We start from the raw sequence: 8,985 nt of genomic DNA on the forward strand, positions 1-8,985 counted from the left end.
TGACCTTCTACCTCCACCATCCAGCTGCTGACCTTCTACCTCCACCATCCAGCTGCTGACCTTCTACCTCCACCATCCAGCTGCTGACCTTCTACCTCCACCATCCAGCTGCTGCTGACCTTCTACCTCCACCATCCAGCTGCTGCTGACCTTCTACCTCCACCATCCAGCTGCTGCTGACCTTCTACCTCCACCATCCAGCTGCTGACCTTCTACCTCCACCATCCAGCTGCTGCTGACCTTTTACCTCCATCATCCAGCTGCTGACCTTCTACCTCCACCATCCAGCTGCTGCTGACCTTCTACCTCCACCATCCAGCAGCTGCTGACCTTCTACCTCCACCATCCAGCTGCTGCTGACCTTCTACCTCCACCATCCAGCTGCTGCTGACCTTCTACCTCCACCATCCAGCTGCTGACCTTCTACCTCCACCATCCAGCTGCTGCTGACCTTCTACCTCCACCATCCAGCTGCTGCTGACCTTCTACCTCCACCATCCAGCTGCTGACCTTCTACCTCCACCATCCAGCTGCTGCTGACCTTCTACCTCCACCATCCAGCTGCTGCTGACCTTCTACCTCCACCATCCAGCTGCTGACCTTCTACCTCCACCATCCAGCTGCTGCTGACCTTCTACCTCCACCATCCAGCTGCTGCTGACCTTCTACCTCCACCATCCAGCTGCTGACCTTCTACCTCCACCATCCAGCTGCTGCTGACCTTCTACCTCCACCATCCAGCTGCTGCTGACCTTCTACCTCCACCATCCAGCTGCTGCTGACCTTCTACCTCCACCATCCAGCTGCTGCTGACCTTCTACCTCCACCATCCAGCTGCTGCTGACCTTCTACCTCCACCATCCAGCTGCTGCTGACCTTCTACCTCCACCATCCAGCTGCTGCTGACCTTCTACCTCCACCATCCAGCTGCTGACCTTCTACCTCCACCATCCAGCTGCTGACCTTCTACCTCCACCATCCAGCTGCTGCTGACCTTCTACCTCCACCATCCAGCTGCTGCTGACCTTCTACCTCCACCATCCAGCTGCTGACCTTCTACCTCCACCATCCAGCTGCTGCTGACCTTCTACCTCCACCATCCAGCTGCTGCTGACCTTCTACCTCCACCATCCAGCTGCTGACCTTCTACCTCCACCATCCAGCTGCTGCTGACCTTCTACCTCCACCATCCAGCTGCTGCTGACCTTCTACCTCCACCATCCAGCTGCTGACCTTCTACCTCCACCATCCAGCTGCTGACCTTCTACCTCCACCATCCAGCTGCTGCTGACCTTCTACCTCCACCATCCAGCTGCTGCTGACCTTCTACCTCCACCATCCAGCTGCTGACCTTCTACCTCCACCATCCAGCTGCTGCTGACCTTCTACCTCCACCATCCAGCTGCTGCTGACCTTCTACCTCCACCATCCAGCTGCTGCTGACCTTCTACCTCCACCATCCAGCTGCTGCTGACCTTCTACCTCCACCATCCAGCTGCTGCTGACCTTCTACCTCCACCATCCAGCTGCTGACCTTCTACCTCCACCATCCAGCTGCTGACCTTCTACCTCCACCATCCAGCTGCTGACCTTCTACCTCCACCATCCAGCTGCTGACCTTCTACCTCCACCATCCAGCTGCTGCTGACCTTCTACCTCCACCATCCAGCTGCTGACCTTCTACCTCCACCATCCAGCTGCTGCTGACCTTCTACCTCCACCATCCAGCTGCTGCTGACCTTCTACCTCCACCATCCAGCTGCTGACCTTCTACCTCCACCATCCAGCTGCTGCTGACCTTCTACCTCCACCATCCAGCTGCTGCTGACCTTCTACCTCCACCATCCAGCTGCTGACCTTCTACCTCCACCATCCAGCTGCTGCTGACCTTCTACCTCCACCATCCAGCTGCTGCTGACCTTCTACCTCCACCATCCAGCTGCTGACCTTCTACCTCCACCATCCAGCTGCTGACCTTCTACCTCCACCATCCAGCTGCTGCTGACCTTCTACCTCCACCATCCAGCTGCTGCTGACCTTCTACCTCCACCATCCAGCTGCTGACCTTCTACCTCCACCATCCAGCTGCTGCTGACCTTCTACCTCCACCATCCAGCTGCTGCTGACCTTCTACCTCCACCATCCAGCTGCTGCTGACCTTCTACCTCCACCATCCAGCTGCTGACCTTCTACCTCCACCATCCAGCTGCTGCTGACCTTCTACCATTCACTATTTTTTTATAGTGTGTGTGTATATATATATATATATATATATATATATATATATATATATATATATATATATATTTTTTTTTTTTTTTTTTTTTTTTTTTGATTTGGTTTGATTTGATCTTTATTCATCTTGAACAAAACAATTTAAAACACATACATCAACAACAATAATAAAGCACAACCAGTTTTGTTCAAGAAGGGACAGGAAGAAGCAAATGCTTATCTAGTCCGGCCCCTTCTTGCAATATAAGAGTATCCCATATATAAAAGAATAATAGTAGCAAAAACAATAATAACAATAATAATACATATACACAGTGTATACCCTTCTTCTTGACATATAAAAGTATGTCAATATAAAAGTAATTAAAAGACATGTGAATCAATAATAAAAGTAGCTAAAACGAAAGGCATCAAGCCAAGTAGAGAAAAACAAAAACAATCACCATAATAAAAGTAGCTAAAAAAGAAAGAAAAGCATCATGCACAGAAGAAAAAAAGACAATGAAAAAAAATAAAATAAAAAATCCTGGTCATTATAACATCAAATGTTGGTAGTTCAGTATGAGAATCTGCTTCTAGCAGCGTTTGAATAACTGATGTTCTTGCAGACCTTCACACTTTCATCAAGGTTGTTCCAGAGTGTTATTATTATTATTATTATTAGTATTATTATTATTATTATTATTATTATTATTATTATTATTATTATTATTATTATTATTATTATTAGTATTATTAGTATTATTATTATTAGTATTATTATTATTATTATTATTATTATTATTATTATTATTATTATTATTATTATTATTATTATTATTATTATTATTATTATTATTATTATTATTATTATTATTATACCAGACACTGAAATGCACATCTTTTTCAATGTAGTATGAGCCATTGTCTGTTTAAAAGTGTGTTTATTCCGTAAATCATGAATACCATCTGTTTTCCTGAATAACGTTTGGATGTTTCCAGGTAAACTATTATTCCAGGCTTTAAACACGGTCTGTGTCGTTTTGAATTTCACCAAATCTGGAAACTTGAGCAAATAAGAATTTAAAAACAAATTATTGGTATGATCTAGGTATCCCGCTCCGTTTATTAACCTCACTGCTCGTTTTTGTAAAGTGCAAATCTTTTTTAAAGTGCTTTTATAATTATTACCCCACACTTCTACACAATATGATAAATAAGGTTCAATAAGTGCATAGTACAGAGTGTGCAACGGCCTCTTATCCAGTATATGTCTGGCTTTACCCAGTATCCCTATTGTCCTTGCTAGTTTGGAACACACATGTTTATGGGATTTCCAGCAAAGTCTGTAATCAATTAATACACCCAGAAACTTAACTTCATATACTCTTTCAATCATTACCTGATCTATTTCTACTTTAATTTCTGTATCTATTTTGCGATTTCCAAATATGATAAACTTTGTTTTACTCAGATTTAGTGACAGTTTGTTTTTGTCGAACCAATCTTTTAATTTGGATAATTCAATGTTAATCATTTTTATGAGTTGATTTAAATCATCCCCCGAACAAAAAATATTTGTGTCATCAGCGAAAACAACCAGTTTTAAAATATTTGATACCTTAAAGGAGCTGTCTGTAAGAAATGTCCAAAACTGGTACTGCAGTCACTTTCAAAATATTGTTGAGCGGCGTGTACCCTCCCCCTCCTCCCCCCGACCAGAGGTTGCCAGGTAGGAACGTAGGCTGCCATGGCTGCCATAATTAGAGCCGAGCTGGCAACCCGGATGCTGAAACAATACTGACTTGGTGATTGGGAGATAGATGGAGGGTGGAGCTTCAGAAACAATACTGACTTGGTGATTGGGAGATAGGTGGAGGGTGGAGCTTCAGAAACAATACTGACTTGGTGATTGGGAGATAGGTGGAGGGTGGAGCTTCAGAAACAATACTGACTTGGTGATTGGGAGATAGGTGGAGGGTGGAGCTTCAGAAACAATACTGACTTGGTGATTGGGAGATAGGTGGAGGGTGGAGCTTCAACATAAACATCAGTTGAGGGCTGCAACTCCTCTTTTTAAACTGGAATATCCTGGCTTGAGTGCTGTTGTCAGTGACATAAGTATTTGAAATGAACAGGATTTTTAAATGTCTGTTGACATATCGGGGTCATTTTATGATTCGTTTTATTATTGCTCTTACATACAGCTCCTTTAAAAATATCATGAATATATAAGATGAACAATTTGGGTCCTAGTACTGACCCCTGGGGGACACCACAGGTAATGTTTAGGCTCAATGATTTATAAGTTCCAATTTGTACAAACTGTTGTCTATTATTCATGTAACTATGCAGCCAGTCTAGTGCTGCCCCTCTAATCCCATACCTCTCCATCTTTTCTAACAACAATCCATGATCAATTGTGTCGAATGCCTTTTTAAGGTCAATAAACACACCCAGTGCATATTTCTTATCGTCCATACAACTTGTAACCTCCTCTACTACCTCCAACAAAGCCATGGAAGTTGATCTTGATGATCTAAACCCATACTGCCCATCATTTAGCAACTTATTGCCGTCTATGAATCTGTCCAATTGAACCAGCTCCTGTAGTTTCTTGTGCTGGCCCCCCCTTCTCCTCCCTTTTCTCTCTTTTGTCCATGTTGCAGCATCCTTTGCCGGACACCGGAACCTGCAGGTGGTCATGGGTGGCTTGTAGCTTGCATTACGGAGCACAAGTCTTTCCCTGACCCTGCACCCCAACCTGGGACTTGCTGATTGGGCCGGAGCTTCGGGAGCTGTGTGCTGGCCTGCGGTCCCCACCCCTGGTCATCCCGTTGCTGGCCCCCCCTTCTCCTCCCTTTTCTCTCTTTTGTCCTGCAGGTGGTCGTGGGTGGCTTGTAGCTTGCATTACGGAGCACAAGTCTTTCCCCGACCCTGCACCCCAACCTGGGACTTGCTGATTGGGCCGGAGCTTCGGGAGCTGCATGCTGGCCTGCGGTCCCCACCCCCGGTCATCCCGTTGCTGCTTCCACCTGCCTGCTGTGCTGTTGCCGTCCCTGACCCACCAGTCTGGCCCTCGGCAGGAGGGTCCCCCCTGATGAGCCTGGTCCTGCTCAAGGTTTCTTCCCTCCTAAAGGGGAGTTTTTCTTGCCACTGTTTGGCTTAAGGTTTTTCTCCCACTAGGGGAGTTTTTACCTGCCATTGCTTATGTAATAACTGCTCGGGGGTCATGTTCTGGGTCTCTGTAAAGCGTCTAGAGACAACTCTGTTGTATTAGACACTATATTAATAAAATTGAATTGAAATTGAATTGAATTGAAGCACAAATAATTTTTCTAGTATCTTGGAAAACTGGGACAGAAGGGAAACAGGCCTGTAATTGGTAAATAGATGTTTCTCACCCGTTTTGTGTACAGGGATAACTTTAGCCAGTTTCATTTGGTCTGGAAATACTCCTGATCTCAATGAAAGATTATAAATATGAGAAAGGGGATCAATGATCCCATCAATGATGTTTTTTATCAATGCCATGTCAATATCATTTCCATCAGTAGATGTTTTATTAGCGCTATTTTTTATAATTTCTATAATTTCCCCTTTGTCCACAGTTTCCAGAGAGATTGAGTTAGAGTTTCCTCCTCAGCAACCTTCCCTGCTCCTTTTATAGCTGGGAGGGAATATGTCAAAAATCATAAAGATTGTGCACTTGGTGACAAGTTTTTGATATTTGGCATGGTGTTAGGTATGGACATAAGGTTTTCAAAAACCACCGCAAACAAATTGGGACGGCCCCCTAGTGGCCGGTTTGAAGAAAATTCAAAATGGCTCCCACTGAAAAGACCAAAGGCCATATCTCAGCTTCTCTTAGTCCTAGATTATTGTATATTGTCACTTTCTTTACTTTTTTGGTGCTACGAATTCAATTCTGAGATAAATGTCCTATTTCAAGGTCATGTTGAAGGTCAAATTTAATTTTCAAGGTAATTTTTTGCCCAAAAAACTCCATACCTCGAGAATTAAGTGACATAGAAAGATTATACGGCTCTAGACCCATATTTTCACCCCCAAGGAATGCAATTTTCTGTTTATTGGACAGTACTGTCAATCTCATTGGGTGAGAACAGTGGCCTTCATTCAGGTTTAAGATAAACATAACCCCAGAACTAAGTCACAGTGAAAGAATAGGATTTTATTAAAATAACACACAAAAATCATCAGCTGTGCATATTTAAACTCACTTCACACCTACAATTCTGCCTCTGTCGCCTCGCTTATTCATTTTGAATTTTCTGCAAACCGGCCACTAGGGGGACGTCCCAATTTGTTTGCGGTGGTTTTTGAAAACCTTATGTCCATAACTAACACCATGCCAAATATCCAAAACTTGTCACCAAGTGCACGATTTTCATGAATTCCCTCCCAGCTATTATATCTTTGGCTAGATTTGGACCAACACCTACAAAAAAGTGATTAAACCCATCAACAATATCTTTCATGTTTGTGATCTTCTCATCCCTGTACTCAAAAAGCTCAGCTGGTTTATTTCTAATATGTTCCATATTCCTTTAATGTTGTTTTTATTCTTATCTATTAGTCTTGTATAGTAGTCTTTCCTACAAGCCCTCATAATATTTAATCATTTATTTTTATATTTTTTATATTTTAACTCTGCTTCAACTGACTTCTGCTTAATGAATAACCTGTATAATGAATTCTTTTTTTTACACGCGTTTTGTAATCCTTTGGTCATCCAGGGATTATCTACATATTTATGCTGCCACGGGGCCTCTCCGAAACGGGTCTCTTTGGGAAGAACACCCTGCAGCTGCCACTGCAGTCCATCAGACTGGGCTACATGCAAGAAAAGACCAGGTTGGTTCTCGAGCTAAGAGAGTCCACTGACCAGCTGGAGGAACGCAAACGCCAAGGTTCCTACTGGCCGAAAGTGGAATGCCCAGGCTGAGGTCGACCAAGCGGTTGGTAGGCTGCAACACCAAGAGATCGTGGGCAGAGTTCAGGCAGGAAGAGCAGGGCTAGGATGGGGAGAGGTGCCATGCTTCTGGTCCAAGGCCAACCGCAAGGAGAGGAAGGAGATGGTGGTGGCAGAGGTGACGAGGATGGAGGAAGAGCGCTACAAGATCAAGGCCGTGTCGCAAGGCCGACAAGGAAGCTGGACAACCTGGGAGGGAATCACCAACCGGAACATCAGTTGGTCAGACTTCTGGAAGATTCCACAGGCAAGGCTCAGCTTCCTGATTCGCTCAACCTACGACACGCTTCCCTGTCCCCGTAACCTTCACCAGTGGTTCGGGAATGAAGAATGCTGCTCACTCTGTAATGCTCCCAACGCGAGCCTCCAGCACATACTCTCAGGCTGTAAGATCGCGCTCTCTCAGGGGCGCTACAGATGGCGCCACGACCAGGTCCTGAGAAAGCTAGCTGAGGTGCTGGAGGGGCGCCGACAGGGCAACAAAGAGGCACCACCAGCAAAGAACCACATAAACTTTGTCACGGAAGGTGGGGGACGAAGATACGCCATGCCAAGGAAAACAACAAGACCCTTTTCCCCCGACCAAGAGTGGGACATGAGGGTCGATCTTGACAGGCAGCCGAGGCTTTGTGGGGCTGTCAACCACACGCCTGTTGAGGCATGCAGGAGTGACCGGGGGGACACTAAAGAAGGCGATGAAAGAGCGGAGACGTTCCAGGATTAAAGGGGCGAAACGTTGATGAAAGGTGGTTCCTGGCTGATGACCCTGCAGCTGACCCATGGGCACCGGAGGAGGTGCGACAGGCAGCAATGCCTAGCAGGAAATTCCATCTACCTGTACAGTTAACTAACTTGTTACTGTATTGTTTTATGGGGCAATTTTTATTATAAAGTTTGATAAATATATCTAGAAATGTATCATAGGCTATATTAACCTCAGTTTCCAGTTGTATTTCAACAGTTGGTGTTTGAATGCAGATAAGGATTCAGAAGATCTGAGTCGCTTATATTTGACTTCATTTAACACACTCTTCTTCTTATAATTACATTCATAAATTGCAAAGACCGGCAGGTGATCACTGATGTCATTTATCAATATACCACTTTTATTATTATCCACGTTATTAGTAAAAATTTTATCAATTAAGGTTGCACTATGGGTTGTTATCCTGGTAGGTTTAGATATAGTTGGAAACAAACTCATACCATACATGACATCAATGAAATCATCCGGGGATTCAACAAATCAATGTTGAAATCCCCACAGACATAAATGACTCTCTGCTTTAGCGTACCAAATAACATTTCCATATTTGTTATAAATAACTCCATATTAGAACCAGGTTTTCTGTACACAGCTAACCATTACCTTTTTCCTTCTCTCAGTGTCAATCTCAATCGTGATACACTCCATCACATTGTCCACAACCAATGACATTTTATCCATAACTTTGTAAGATAACCCTTCATCTGCAAACAGAGCAACACCACCATACTTTACACATTCTCTGCTGATGTAAAGTCAGCACCTTCTCATTGTTAATCCAGGTTTCAGAAACAGCAACAATGCTAAAAGCATTTTTAAAAACCTTCACATACTCTTTTATATCATTAAAATGTGCATAAAGACTCCTACTATTAAAATGAATAATAGATGTAATATTTGCATTGAACTGACTGTCTGTGTGATTAGTTTTCACTAACGTTCTTAAGAAGATTAAGGTCTGGATCTAACTCCTATTCAATCTCCATCATGAGTACATGTAAAAAGTACACAC

This window comes from Cololabis saira, chromosome 18, assembly GCF_033807715.1.
Source record: "Cololabis saira isolate AMF1-May2022 chromosome 18, fColSai1.1, whole genome shotgun sequence".
In the NCBI taxonomy this organism is placed as follows: domain Eukaryota; kingdom Metazoa; phylum Chordata; class Actinopteri; order Beloniformes; family Belonidae; genus Cololabis; species Cololabis saira.